This window comes from Arachis ipaensis, chromosome B5 (genome assembly GCF_059453495.1).
Source record: "Arachis ipaensis isolate K30076 ecotype BB chromosome B5, ASM5945349v1, whole genome shotgun sequence".
NCBI lineage: Eukaryota > Viridiplantae > Streptophyta > Magnoliopsida > Fabales > Fabaceae > Arachis > Arachis ipaensis.
Genome location: NC_142440.1, coordinates 24,111,652 through 24,127,043, shown reverse-complemented (window position 1 = coordinate 24,127,043; position 15,392 = coordinate 24,111,652). Strand labels below are relative to the sequence as shown.

The 15,392-nt window shown below is 39.6% G+C and overlaps 2 non-coding genes across 2 annotated transcripts; both read left to right on the top strand.

Annotated features, from left to right (window-relative positions):
• Nucleotides 1-494: 494 nt before the first annotated feature.
• LOC148563616 (small nucleolar RNA R71) lies at nt 495-602 on the top strand. The gene has a single exon (XR_015883824.1). It is a non-coding gene; the product is annotated as a small nucleolar RNA R71 (small nucleolar RNA).
• A 7,165-nt stretch (nt 603-7,767) lies between these two features.
• Nucleotides 7,768-7,875, top strand: LOC148563615 (small nucleolar RNA R71). Its single transcript, XR_015884351.1, has one exon. It is a non-coding gene; the product is annotated as a small nucleolar RNA R71 (small nucleolar RNA).
• Nucleotides 7,876-15,392: the final 7,517 nt, after the last annotated feature.

Genomic DNA, 15,392 nt, shown 5'->3' with positions numbered 1-15,392 from the left:
TGGTTATAGTTTCCTCCTTGGTTGTAGTTGTCGCCTTGTTGATTGTATCCTTGGTTCGGGCAGTCATAGAAGTTATTAGTAGCTGCCACAGTGTTATCTTCTTGTTGGAGCTACGGACATTCATCAGTATAATGACTATAGTCAGCACAGATCCCGCATACTCTTTGGGGAACTAGCTGTTAGCTTTGTTGTGATGTGGCAGGCTGAGCTTGTTGTTGTTGGTTCAACTGCATTTGCTTCAGTAGGTTAGTCATTTCACATATACTCTGTGTAAGAGCAGAAGTTTCAGTGCTGGAGAAAACTTCTGCAACGGCTTTTGAGTGGGTGCTCCTGTGCCTGTGATTCCTAGTAGACTCAGCTAAGTCGCTAATCAGTTGCCATGCTTCATTTGCGGTCTTGTACTTTTTCAGAAAACCATTACTAGCACCATCTAATAAAGTTTTATCCCGAGGCTTCATACCTTGAGTGAAGTAGCTGATCAACACTAGTCTGTCAATCATGTGATGGGGGCATGCGTCCAGAAGGTTCTTAAAACGCTCCCAGTACTCATAGAGAGTTTCTGATTCACCTTGAACAATGCATGAGATCTCTTTCCTTAGTCTTTCAGTAACTTCAGCTGAAAAGTATTTTTCCAGAAATTCTCTCCTGAGTGAATCCCCGTTAGTAACAGTCGCTTCAGGTTGGGAGTAGTACCACTCCCTTTCCTTTCCCTCAAGAGAAAACGGGAAGGCAGTTAACAAAATAGAAGTTTCATTTGCACCATGACACCTAACAGTAGAATAGGCTGTCTGGAAATCTCTTAGGTGCTTAATAGGCTCTTGAGCAGGTAAGCCATAAAACTTGGGCATCAAGTTGATTAATGCAGTCTTCAGCTCAAAATATGCAGCCAGAGTTGGATGATGCACTTGATACAGTTGCAGTGTAAAATCCGGGGCTCCAGCTTCCTGGAGAGTAATCCTCCTAGGTGCTGCCATGTTATCTGCACGTGAATCAACTGAATCAGTAGTAAAGGAGCTTGTTTCGCTCTCAGATGGCGGTTCAAATTCGCCCTCAGGTGAGACTGGTGAATCGATAACAATCACTTCACCACCCTCAGAGGCTAACCGACGTCGAGCTCGCCTAATACATGAAATAGTTCTTTCAATTTCAGGATCAAATGCGGCTAAGCTCGGATCAGGCAGTGAACGCGTCATTCAATGAAAGAAACATATAGCTCATGGTTATAAAATAAAAATAAAATATGCAAATAAAATAAGAATATGTACACTAATTAATAATTTAGCACACAATTGCAACTCCCCGACAACGGCGCCAAAAACTGGCGTGTGGCAGAAGTTAGGTGGTGCACGAAATTGTGAATCACATTTTGTTACAATTCCGCACAACTAACCAGCAAGTGCACTGGGTCGTCCAAGTAATACCTTACGTGAGTAAGGGTCGATCCCACGGAGACTGTCGGCTTGAAGCAAGCTATGGTCATCTTATAAATCTCAGTCAGGCGGATTCAAATGGTTATGGAGAATTGATAATTAAAAGATGAATAAAACATAAAATAGGATAGAGATACTTCTGTAATCCATTGGTGAGAATTTTAGATAAGCGTATGAAGATGCTTTGTTTCTTCTGAATTTCTGCTTTCCTATTGCCTTCTTCCAATCATTCATACTCCTTTCCATGGCAAGCTTATGTTGGGTTTCACCGTTGTCAATGGCTACATCCCATCCTCTTAGTGAAAATGGTCCAAATGCGCTGTCACCACACGGCTAATCAGCTGTTGGTTCTCGATCATGTTGGAATAGGATCCATTGATCCTTTTGCGTCTGTCACTACGCCCAACACTCGCGAGTTTGAAGCTCGTCATAGTCATCCCTTCCCAGATCCTACTCAGAATACCACAGACAAGGTTTAGACGTTCCGAATCTCAGGAATGGCCGCCAATAATTCTAGCCTATACTACGAAGGTTCCAATCTTAGATTAGAAACCTAAGAGATACACATTCAAGCTTGTTTGCATGTAGAACGGAAGTGGTTGTCAGTCACGCATTCATAGGTGAGAATGGTGATGAGTGTCACATAATCATCACATTTATCATGTTCTTGGGTGCGAATGAATATCTTGGAGAAGAAATAGACTTGAGTTGAATAGAAAAATAATAGTACTTGTATTAATTCATGAAGAACAGCAGAGCTCCACACCTTAATCTATGGTGTGTAGAAACTCCACCATTGAAAATACATAAGAACAAAAGGTCTAAGCATGGCCGAATGGCCAGCCTCCCAAAGAGAGTTCAATCATCAAAACATGATTCCAGGATGATCAAAAGATGAAAATACAATAGTATAAGGTCCTATTTATAGAGAACTAGTAGCCTAGGGTTTACAGAAATCAGTAATTAATGCAGAAATCTTTTTCCGGGCCCACTTGGTGTGTGCTTGGGCTGAGCATTGAAGCTTCCATGTGTAGAGACTTTTCTTGGAGTTAAACGCCAGTTTTTGTGCCAGTTTGGGCGTTTAACTCCAGCTTTTGTGTCAGTTCCGGCGTTAAACACCAGAATTCTTGAGCTGACTTGGAATGCCTGTTTGGGCCATCAAATCTCGGACAAAGTAATGACTATTATATATTGCTGGAAAGCCCAGGATGTCTACTCAACGCAATTGAGAGCGCGCCAATTGGGCTTCTGTAGCTCCAGAAAATCCACTTCGAGTGCAGGGAGATCAGAATCCAACAGCATCTGCAGTCCTTTTTCAGCCTCTAAATCAGATTTTTGCTCAGGTCCCTCAATTTCAGCCAGAAAATACCTGAAATCACAGAAAAACACACAAACTCATAGTAAAGTCCAGAAGAGTGATTTTTATTTAAAAACTAATAAAAACATAATAAAAACTAACTAAAATATACTAAAAACATACTAAAAACAATGCCAAAAAGCGTATAAATTATCCGCTCATCACAACACCAAACTTAAATTGTTGCTTGTCCCCAAGCAACTGAAAATCAAATAGGATAAAAAAAGAAGAGAATATACCATGAATTCCAAAAACATCTATGAAGATCAGTATTAATTAGATGAGCGGGGCTATTAGCTTTTTGCTTCTGAACAGTTTTGGCATCTCACTTTATCCTTTGAAGTTCAGAATGATTGGCTTCTATAGGAACTCAGAATACAGATAGTGTTATTGATTTTCCTAGTTAAGTATGTTGATTCTTGAACACAGCTACTTTATGAGTCTTGGCCGTGACCCTAAGCACTTTGTCTTCCAGTATTACCATCGGATACATAAATGCCACAGACACATAACTGGCTGAACCTTTTCAGATTGTGACTCAGCTTTGCTAGAGTCCCCAATTAGAGGTGTCCAGAGCTCTTAAGCACACTCTTTTTGCTTTGGACCACGACTTTAACCGCTCAGTCTCAAGTTTTCACTTGACACCTTCACGCCACAAGCACATGGTTAGGGACAGCTTGGTTTAGCTGCTTAGGCCAGGATTTTATTCCTGTGGGCCCTCCTATCCACTGATGCTCAAAGCCTTGGATCTTTTTTATCACCCTTGCCTTTTGGTTTAAAGGGATATTGGCTTTTTCTGCTTGCTTTTCTTTTTCTTTCTTTTTCTTTTCTCTCTTTTTTTTTTCTGCAAGCTTTTCACTGCTTTTTCTTGCTTCAAGAATCAATTTTATGATTTTTCAGATCATCAGATAACATTTTTCCTTTTCCCATCATTCTTTCAAGAGCCAACAATTTTAATATTCATGAATCAACAATATAAAAAATATGCACTGTTCAAGCATTCATTCAGAAAGACAAAAGTATTGCCACCACATCAAAGTAACTAAACTATTATAAAATTCGAAATTCATGCACTTCTTTTTCTTTTTCAATTAAAAACATTTTTCATTTAAGAAAGGTGATGGATTCATTTTCATTGCTTTAAGGCATAGACACTTAGACACTAGTGATCATGTAATAAAGACACAAACATAAATAAACATAAAGCATAAAAATTCGAAAAAAAAAATAAAGAACAAGGAAATTAAGGAACGGGTCCACCTTAGTGATGGCGGCTTGTTCTTCCTCTTGAAGATCTTATGGAGTGCTTGAGCTCCTCAATGTCTCTTCCTTACCTTTGTTGCTCCTCTCTCATGGTTCTTTGGTCTTCTCTAATTTTATGGAGGAGGATGGAATGCTCTTGGTGCTCCACCCTTAGTTGTCCCATGTTGGAACTTAATTCTCCTAGGGAGGTGTTGATTTGCTCCCAATAGTTTTGTGGAGGAAATTGCATCCCTTGAGGCATCTCAGGGATTTCATGATGAGGAATTTCCTTATGCTCTTGTCCATGAGTGGGATCTCTTGTTTGCTCCATCCTTTTCTTAGTGATGGGCTTGTCCTCATCAATGAGAATGTCTCCCTCTATGTCAATTCCAACTGGATTGCAGAGGTGACAAATTAGGTGAGGGAAGGCTAACCTTGCCACAGTAGAGGACTTGTCTGCCACCTTGTAGAGTTCTTGGGATATAACCTCATGAACTTCTACTTCCTCTCTAATCATGATGCTATGAATCATGATGGCTCGGTCTATAGTAACTTCAGACCAGTTGCTAGTGGGAATGATTGAGCGTTGGATGAACTCCAACCATCCCCTAGCCACGGGCTTGAGGTCATGCCTTCTTAGTTGAACCGGCTTCCCTCTTGAATCTATCTTCCATTGAGCGCCATCTTCACAGATGTCTATGAGGACTTGGTCCAACCTTTGATCAAAGTTGACCCTTCTAGTGTAGGGGTGTGCATCTCCTTGCATCATGGGCAAGTTGAATGCCAACCTTACATTTTCCAGACTAAAATCCAAGTATTTCCCTCGGACCATTGTAAGCCAATTCTTAGGGTCCGGGTTCACACTTTGATCATGGTTCTTGGTGATCCATGCATTGGCATAGAACTCTTGAACCATTAAGATTCTGACTTGTTGAATGGGGTTGGTGAGAACTTCCCAACCTCTTCTTCGGATATCATGTCGGATCTCTGGATATTCGTCCTTTTTGAGCTTGAAAGGGACCTCGGGGATCACCTTCTTCTTGGCCACAACTTCATAGAAGTGGTCTTGATGCACCCTTGAGAGGAATCTCTCTATCTCTCATGACTCGGAGGTGGAAGCTTTTGCCTTCCCTTTCCTCTTTCTAGAGGTTTCTCCGGCCTTTGGTGCCATTAATGGTTATGGAAAAAACAAAAAAGCTTTAGCTTTTACCACACCAAACTTAGAAGGTTTGCTCGTCCTCGAGCAAAAGAAGAAAGAAGAGAGTAGAAGAAGAAGAAATAGAGGAGATGGAGGGGGCTTAGTGTTTCGGCCAAGGGGGAGAAGTAGTGTGTATGTTGTGTGAAAATGAAGGAGTGAAGATGGGTTTATATAGGAGTGGAGGGGGGTATGGTTCGGCCATTATGGGTGGGTTTGGGTGGGAAAGTGGTTTAAATTTGAATGGTGAGGTAGGTGGGGTTTTATGAAGAATGGATGTGAGTGGTGAAGAGAATGGTGGGATTTGATAGGTGAGTGGTTTTTGGGGAAGAGGTATTGAGGTGATTGGTGAATGGGTGAAGAAGAGAGAGAGAGGTGGGGTAGGTGGGGATCCTGTGGGGTCTACAAATCCTGAGGTGTCAAGGATATCTCATCCCTGCACCAAGTGGCGTGCAAAAACGCTCCTTTCTGCCAATCCTGGCGTTAAACGCCAGGTTGCTGCCCATTTCTGGCGTTTAACGCCAGCTTCTTGCCTATTCCTGGCGTTAAACACCAGTCTGGTGCCCATTTATGGCGTTAAACGCCCAGAATGGTGCCAGACTGGGCGTTTAACGCCCATTCTGCTACCCTTACTGGCGTTTAAACGCTAGTAAGTTTCTCCTCCAGGGTGTTTTGTTTTTAATACTGTTTTTCCTTCTGTTTTTGCTTTTTCAATAGTTTTTGTGACTTCACATGATCATCAACCTACAGAAAACATAAAATAACAAAAGAAAATAGAAATTTAACATAGATAATTAAAATTGGGTTGCCTCCCAACAAGCACTTCTTTAATGTCAATAGCTTGATAGTGGCTCTCATGGAGCCTCACAGATGTTCAGAGCAATGTTGGAACCTCCCAACACCAAACTTAGAGTTTGAATGTGGGGGTTCAACACCAAACTTAAAGTTTGGTTGTGGCCTCCCAACACCAAACTTAGAGTTTGACTGTGTATTGAGAGAAGCTCTTCATGCTTCCACTCCATGGTTACAGAGGGATATCCTTGAGCTTTAAACACAAGGGAGTCTTCATTCACTTGAATGATCAATTCTCCTCTGTCAACATCAATCACAGCTTTTGCTGTGGCTAGGAAGGGTCTACCAAGGATGATGGATTCATCCATACACTTCCCAGTCTCTAGGATTATGAAATCAGCAGGGATGTAATGGTCTTCAACCTTTACCAAGACATCCTCTACAAGTCCATAAGCTTGTTTCTTTGAATTGTCTGCCATCTCTAGTGAGATTCTTGTAGCTTGTACCTCAATGATCCCTAGCTTCTCCATTACAGAGAGAGGCATGAGGTTTATGCTTGACCCTAGGTCACACAGAGCTTTCTCAAAGGTCATGGTGCCTATGGAACAAGGTATTAAAAACTTTCCAGGATCTTGTCTCTTCAGAGGTAATATCTGCCTAGTCAAGTCATCCAGATCTTTGATGAGCAAGGGGGGTTCATCCTCCCAAGTCTCATTACCAAATAACTTGGCATTTAGCTTCATGATTGCTCCAAGAAACTTAGCAACTTGCTCTTCAGTAACATCTTCATCCTCTTCAGAGGAAGAATACTCATCAGAGCTCATGAATGGTAAAAGTAAATTCAATGGAATCTCTATGGTCTCAGTGTGAGCCTCAGATTCCCATGGTTCCTCAATAGGGAATTCCATGGAGGCCAGTGGACGTCCATTGAGGTCTTCCTTAGTGGAGATCACTGCCTCTTCCTCCTCTCCATGTTCGGCCATGTGAGACGTGTTTATGGCCTTGCACTCTCTCTTTGGATTCTCTTCTGTATTGCTTGGGAGAGTACTAGGAGGGAGTTCAGTAATTTTCTTACTTAGCTGACCCACTTGTGCCTCCAAATTTCTAATGGAGGACCTTGTTTCAGTCATAAAACTTTGAGTGGTTTTGATTAGATTAGAGACAATGGTTGTTAAGTCAGAGTGGCTTTGCTTAGAATTCTCTGTCTGTTGCTGAGAAGATGATGGAAAAGGCTTGCTATTGCTAAACCTGTTTCTTCCACCATTATTGTTGTTGAAACCTTGTTGAGGTCTCTGTTGATCCTTCCATGAGAGATTTGGATGATTTCTCCATGAAGAATTATTGGTGTTTCCATAAGGTTCTCCCATGTAATTCACCTCTTCCATTGCTGGGTTCTCAGGATCATAAACTTCTTCTTCAGAGGAAGCTTCCTTAGTACTGCCTGTTGCTGCTTGCATTCCAGACAGACTCTGAGAAATCATATTGACTTGTTGGGTCAATATTTTATTCGGAGCCAGTATGGCATTCAGAGTATCAATGTCAAGAACTCCTTTCTTCTGATTTGTCCCATTATTCACAGGGTTCCTTTCAGAAGTGTACATGAATTGGTTATTTGCAACCATCTCAATGAGTTCCTGAGCTTCTGCAGGCGTCTTCTTCAGATGAAGAGATCCTCCAGCAGAGCTGTCCAATGACATCTTGGACAGTTCAGACAGACCATCATAGAATATACCTATGATACTCCATTCTGAAAGCATGTCAGAAGGGCACCTTCTGATCAATTGCTTGTATCTTTCCCAAGCTTCATAGAGGGATTCACCTTCCTTCTGTCTGAAGGTTTGGACTTCCACTCTAAGCTTGCTCAATTTTTAAGGTGGAAAGAACTTTGCCAAGAAGGCATTGACTAGCTTTTCCCAAGAGTTCAGGCTTTCTTTAGGTTGTAAGTCCAACCATGTCCTAGCTCTGTCTCTTACAGCAAAAGGGAAGAGCATAAGTCTGTAGACCTCAGGATCAACCCCATTGGTCTTGACAGTGTCACAGATTTGCAAGAATTCAGCTAAGAACTAATGAGGATCTTCCAATGGAAGTCCATGAAACTTGCAATTCTGTTGCATTAGAGAAACTAATTGAGGCTTAAGCTCAAAGTTGTTTGCTCCAATGGTAGGGATTGAGATGCTTCTCCCATAGAAGTCGGGAGTAGGTGCAGTAAAGTCACCAAGCACCTTCCTTGCATTGTTGGCATTGTTGTTTTCGGCTGCCATGGCTTCTTCTTCCTTGAAAAGCTCTGTTAGGCCCTCTAGAGAAAATTGTGCTTTAGCTTCTCTTAGCTTTCTCTTCAAGGTCCTTTCAGGTTCAGGATCAGCTTGAACAAGTATGCCTTTATCTTCTCTCCTGCTCATATGAAAGAGAAGAGAACAAGAAAGTAGGGAATCCTCTATGTCACAGTATAGATATTCCTTGAGGTGTCAGAGGAAAAGAAGAATAGAAGGAGGAGGTAGATAGTAGAGAATTTGAACTTATCAAGAAGGATAGAGTTCGAATTGCACCTTGAGGAGAAGTGTTAGTCCCTTAAATAGAAGGATGTGAGAAGAGGGAAAGAATTTTCGAAATTAAAGTAAAAGATTTTTAAAATAATAAAAAGAAATTTGAAAATTTGATTGAGATTTTCGAAAATTAAGATTGGGGAAGAAATTAAGTGATTTTGAAAAAGATTTTGAAATTAAAAATTAAAAAGATATGATTGAAAATTAATTTTGAAAAAGATGTGATTTGAAAAGATATGATTGAGAAGATATGATTAAAAATCAAATTTTAAAAAAGAAAGTTTTAAAATTAAAGTTGATTACTTGACTAACAAGAAATTAAAAGATATGATTCTTAAAATTTAAAATTTGATCCTTTCTTAATAGGCAAGTAACAACTTGAAAATTTTGAAGTAAATCATTAATTATAGCAAGGATTTTCGAGAATTATAATAATAAAAAAATGGAAAGAAATTGATTTTGAAAGGATATGATTGAAAAGATATGATTTGAAAAAGATTTGATTTTGAAAAATTATGAAAATTTGAAAAAGATTTGAATTAAAAACAAAATCTTCCCTCTAGTGTCATCCTGGTGTTAAACGCCCAGAATGGCATCCATTCTGGTGTTTAAACGCCAGTTTTCCTTCTTTACTAGGCGTTTTGAACGCCCAGCTTTTTCTGTTTGATTCCTCTGCTGAATGTTCTGAATCTTCAATTCTCTGTATTATTGACTTGAAAAGACAATTAAAATTTTTTTTGAATTTTTAAATGATGAGAAACAATAATAAAAGAATGCAACTAAGATCAAATAAACAATGCATGCAAGCACCAAACTTAGAAGTTTGTATACTAAGGACTATAACAATTTGAAAATGCATATAAAAACAACAAAAGACACAAAATAAGAGAAATTAAAGATCAGAGCACTGAAATCATCAAGAACAACTTGAAGATCAATGAAGAACATAATGCATATATTCGAAAAATGCAAGAAGAATAAAAACATGCAATTGACACCAAACTTAAAAATTGATACTAGACTCAAACAAGAAACATAAAATATTTTCGATTTTTATGGTTTTATAGAAATTTTTTTATGATTTTTCAAAAATTGAGTGGAGAAGAAAGGGATTCAAAATTTTTAATAAGAGTCCCAGGAATCATTGCAATGCTAGTCTAAGACTCCGGTCTAGGAATTAGACATAGCTTACTAGCCAGCCAAGCTTTCAATGAAAGCTCCGGTCCAAAATACTAGACATGGCCAATGGCCAGCCAAGCTTTAGCAGATCATTGCTAACAACAGCAAAATTGATAGGAATCAACAAGCTCTTGTGATGATAAGTTGAAACCTCGGTCCAATAAGATTAGACATGGCTTCACAGCCAGCCAGACTTCAACAAATCATCATGAAACTCTAGAATTCATTCTTAAAAACTCTAAAGAACAAAATAGAAAAAAAAATTTGTATTTTTAAAAATTTTTTCGAAAATAAAAAGTAAAATTACCTAATCTAAGCCACAAGATGAACCTTCAGTTGTCCAAATTCAAACAATCCCCGGCAACGGCGCCAAAAACTTGGTGCACGAAATTGTGATCATCAACAATGGCGCCAAAGGACTTGGAGCTCTCAAACGTGAATCACACTTTGTCATAATTCCGCACAACTAACCAACAAGTGCACTGTGTCGTCCAAGTAATACCTTAAGTGAGTAAGGGTCGATCCCACGGAGACTGTCGGCTTGAAGCAAGCTATGGTCATCTTGTAAATCTCAGTCAGGCGGATTCAAATGGTTATGGAGAATTGATAATTAAAAGATGAATAAAACATAAAATAGGATATAGATACTTCTGTAATCCATTGGTGAGAATTTCAGATAAGCGTATGAAGATGCTTTGTTCCTTCTGAATTTTTGCTTTCCTATTGCCTTCTTCCAATCATTCATACTTCTTTCCATGGCAAGCTTATGTTGGGTTTCACCGTTGTCAATGGCTACATCCCGTCCTCTCAGTGAAAATGGTCCAAATGCGCTGTCACCGCACGACTAATCAGCTGTTGGTTCTCGATCATGTTGGAATAGGATCCATTGATCCTTTTGCGTCTGTCACTACGCCCAACACTCGCGAGTTTGAAGCTCGTCACAGTCATCCCTTCCCAGATCCTACTCAGAATACCACAGACAAGGTTTAGATGTTCCAGATCTCAGGAATGGACGCCAATAATTCTAGCCTATACCACGAAGGTTCCAATCTTAGATTAGAAACCCAAGAGATACACATTCAAGCTTATTTGCATGTAGAACGGAAGTGGTTGTCAGTCATGCGTTTATAGGTGAGAATGGTGATAAGTGTCACATAATCATCACATTCATCATGTTCTTGGGTGCGAATGAATATCTTGGAGAAGAAATAGACTTGAGTTGAATAGAAAAACAATAGTACTTGTATTAATTCATGAAGAATAGCAGAGCTCCACACCTTAATCTATGGTGTGTAGAAACTCCACCGTTGAAAATACATAAGAACAAAAGGTCTAGGCATGGCCGAATGGCCAGCCTCCCAAAGAGGGTTCAATCATCAAAACATGATTCCAGGATGATCAAAAGATGAAAATACAATAGTATAAGGTCCTATTTATAGAGAACTAGTAGCCTAGGGTTTACAGAAATCAGTAATTAATGCAGAAATCTTCTTCCGGGCCCACTTGGTGTGTGCTTGGGCTGAGCATTGAAGCTTCCATGTGTAGAGACTTTTCTTGGAGTTAAACGCCAGTTTTTGTGCCAGTTTGGGCGTTTAACTCCAGCTTTTGTGCCAGTTCCGGCGTTAAACGCCAGAATTCTTGAGCTGACTTGGAATGCCTGTTTGGGCCATCAAATCTCGGGCAAAGTAATAACTATTATATATTGCTGGAAAGCCCAGGATGTCTACTTTCCAACGCAATTGAGAGCGCACCAATTGGGCTTCTGTAGCTCCAGAAAATCCACTTCGAGTGCAGGGAGGTCAGAATCCAACAACATCTGCAGTCCTTTTTCAGCCTCTGAATCAGATTTTTGCTCAAGTCCCTCAATTTCAGCCAGAAAATATCTGAAATCACAGAAAAACACACAAACTCATAGTAAAGTCCAGAAGAGTGATTTTTATTTAAAAACTAATAAAAACATAATAAAAACTAACTAAAATATACTAAAAACATACTAAAAACAATGCCAAAAAGCGTATAAATTATCCGCTCATCATTAGGCCAATTAAGAGATTTTTAATAAGAGAACACCGTTGCAAGTATAGCTCTTAATCAGCTAAAATCTGCCTCACCAATTTAAAAAGGGTGTCACAAAAATTTAGAATAGAAAAATACTGGGAATATGAGTCCCAGGTCGTCTCCCAACGAGTTGCAAGAAAGGATGCTATTTTATTAATTAGGAATTTCCATGAGAGTTCGAGAGTTGAATAACGAGAAATTAAATAATTGTAAATTAAAGCAACAAAAACTAAGAATGATTATTAATATTCTAAATAAAAAGCCTTGACTGGGGGAATGATTAATTGGAAGTTCTATCCTTGTTGGGATCTCTTAAGTGTAGTATTAAAAAGGTTGTTGTTTTCACTTAGTTAACCCTTACTAATAAAGGAAAGTCAAACGATTGAGCTAAGTCTTATTCGCAAATCCTAGTCCTCTCCCTTGGGAAGGTCTAGCGTTAGTAAATACAGAACTAGCCAACAACTTCCAGTTTAATCACCACCTAAGCCTTCCAACTCAAGTGTCTCCTCCTAATCAACCCCCATGTCAAGTATAGAATCTACTCCATTGACATGAATATAACGCTCATAAAAATAATAGAAGAAGACATGATAAATTAACTAAAATAGGGATTCAAAATCGATTTAAAAAAATAAAAGTAATCCTTTGCACTAACAATTCATGAAAATAATCCAATTACTGCTTTAAACAAGAATTAAGAATATGGAATAAATAAAAGAGTAAGTAAGGAAACAAACTAGAATAGTATCTTCAACGGAGGTAATGAGTCTTCAATATCTAAAAGCAAAAGCAATAAACTGGGAATGTAAAGAGAACCTAGAGGAAGAGTAATTCACTCTAGATTCAGATCTAAAAACCTAAAACTATCCTAATGAGAATATGTGAAGTCGTGTAAAGTTGTGTGTTGAGTCTCTGCATGTTCCCTGGCTTTATTCTGTGTTTCTAGGCCGAAAACTGGGTCAAAACGCGGCCCGAAATCGCCCCAGCATTTTCTGTTAAGTTTGCAGATCGCGCAGGTCATGCGTACGCGTCGTCCACGCGTTCGCGTCATTCAGCGATTTTTCTTGTCACGCGAGCGCGTCGTCCACGCATTTGCGTCATTCGTGCAGACTCCAATCCACGCGTACGCGTCAGGCACGCGTCGCTACAATTTTCTCCATTCCGCGCGCTCGCGTGAGCCATGCGCGCGCGTCGGTGTTCGCAGGTCATCTCCTTAGTTTCTTGTGTTCCTTCCATTTTTGCAAGCTTCCTCTTTATTCTCTAAACCATTCCTGCCCTATGAAGCCTGAAACACTTAACACACGGATCACGGCATCGAATGGTATAAAGGAAAATTAAAATATGCTAATTAAAGATCTCTAGGAGGCAAGTTTTCAACCATAAAACAATACTAGGAAGGAAAGTGTAAAGTCATGCAATTAGTATGAATAAGTGGGTGAAGACTTCATGAAACCACTCAATTAAACACAAGATAAACCATAAAATAGTGGTTTATCAGTCAGCTCACACTACTATAAATACACTGGAGTACCCAGGTATAACTCATACTCTGATTCTACATAAAATATCTACTTAAAGCCCATGCTAACTTAAGCATCAGAGTCTCTTGCAGGTACCACCACCCTCTGGTGACGAAGGATCAGCAGCACCCCCAAGTCTAACAAGTCGGACACGTCAGCACCGGCCACCATCGCAGATCTCGACCGAGATCGACCTACAGTTTCAGGTAACCTTCGGAACAGGTAGGTTCTGTATTTGCTTTTGTACGTAACACTATAATGTATTATTAATATTAAGTATGTGAATATGTGTTGTTTGTTTTTGTTGGAAAAATTTTAAGTTTTTAGTAAAACCATCAATATATTTACGCATAAAGGCTCATACCTTATTATTTAATATATGAGAGTTGTTGTAATACCCCTGCTATCAGAGTGGCGCACCCGGAAGCATGACATTCCGATAGTAAGGGTGTTACGTTATGGTATCAGAGCAGTCTTTCCTGTTAAAGCCTGGGAAATGGACTGACTATGCTTTACTGCATACTCTGAGTGTCTTTCATTGATGAGCAGATATTTTATACGCTTTTTAGCATCATTGTCATATAGTTTTTAGCATGTTTTATTTAAATTTTATTATATCTTCATAGCTTTTAGTGTAAAATTCATATTTTTGGATTCTACTATGATTTTGTGTGTTTTTATGCAACTTCAGGTATTTTCTACCTGAAATTAAGGAGCTGGAGCAAAAGTCTGATTCAGAGGCAGAGAAAGCACTGCAAATGCTGTCAAGATCTGACCTCCTTGCACTCGAAAGAGCTTTTCTGGAGCTACAAAGTCCAAATGGAGCGTTTTCAACGGCTATAGAAAGCTAACATCCAGGGCTTTCCAACAATGTTTAATAGTCCATACTTTGCTTTAGAATTGAAGGCCCAAAACTGGCGTTCAACGCCAACCATCTACCCTATTCTGGCGTCCAGCGCCCACAAAGGAGTGATCAGCGTCCAATGCCCAAAAAGGTGCCCCTAGCCAGCGTTCAATGCCCTAGAGCCCTACTAACACATGGAGACCACTCAAGCTCAGCCCAAACACTCACCAAGTGGGTTCTGGAAGTAGATTTTCGCAGTACAAGCCTAATCCTATCATATTTTTGTAATCCTTAGTCATTAGTTTAGTATTTAAAGGAGAAGATCACCCTTTTGTAAGAGAACTTGGAGATCTTCTGGCATTTTTTGAACCTTTCATTCTATTTTCTATCAGTATGAGTCTCTAAACCTCCTAGGTTAAGGGGAGAAGCTCTGCTGAGTTTTAAGAATTAATAGAAGTATTACTGTTCTATCTCAACTCGTGTTTGATTCTCTATTCTAAGATGTATCTTTGTTCTTCAACCTTATGAATGAGCTGAATCGGCACAAGGTTATCTCTATTCTACATGGATACAGCGAGCGTCTTTCATCGGATATAAATGAACCACTAGCTTGATTATACATCTCTTAGACGGCTAATCCACGACTTCATTGGGGACTTCTTGAGACACCAGTTTAACCGAGGTATGGGGAGATTAGGGTCTTTGTGGTAAAGGCTAGAACCAAAGGCGCATCATTCTCTGATCCAGAAGATTCGACCATATTTGTGGCGTTTTGAGTAGGATCATCAACGGGAATGGACTACAGAAGCTTCACCCTCATTCAGACTGGATGCACACTAACCTTGGTGTTCAGCCTAGAGGAAAATCGGCAACCTCTCAAGAAAGGCGTTGATCACATACATCCTGCCATAGAAGAAATCATTCACAGTTGGCGTAGACAGTGAGACCGAATTAATCCAGAAAAATAAAGCATCTCTGAAGCCTTAACCATCTTCTTATCATTACATTCACCTTCAATTGAGTAACGTTATCTTTATTCTATTTTATGCGCTTTAAACGAAGAAACAACTTTTCTATCCGCCTAACTAAGATCAACAAAATAACCACAGCTTGATTCAAGCCAACAATTCTCGTGGGATCGACCTTGACTCACTCAGGTATTACTTGGATGACCCAGTGCACTTCCTGTTTCAGTTGTGTGAAGTGTAATTCCGCGCACCAAGTTTTTGGCA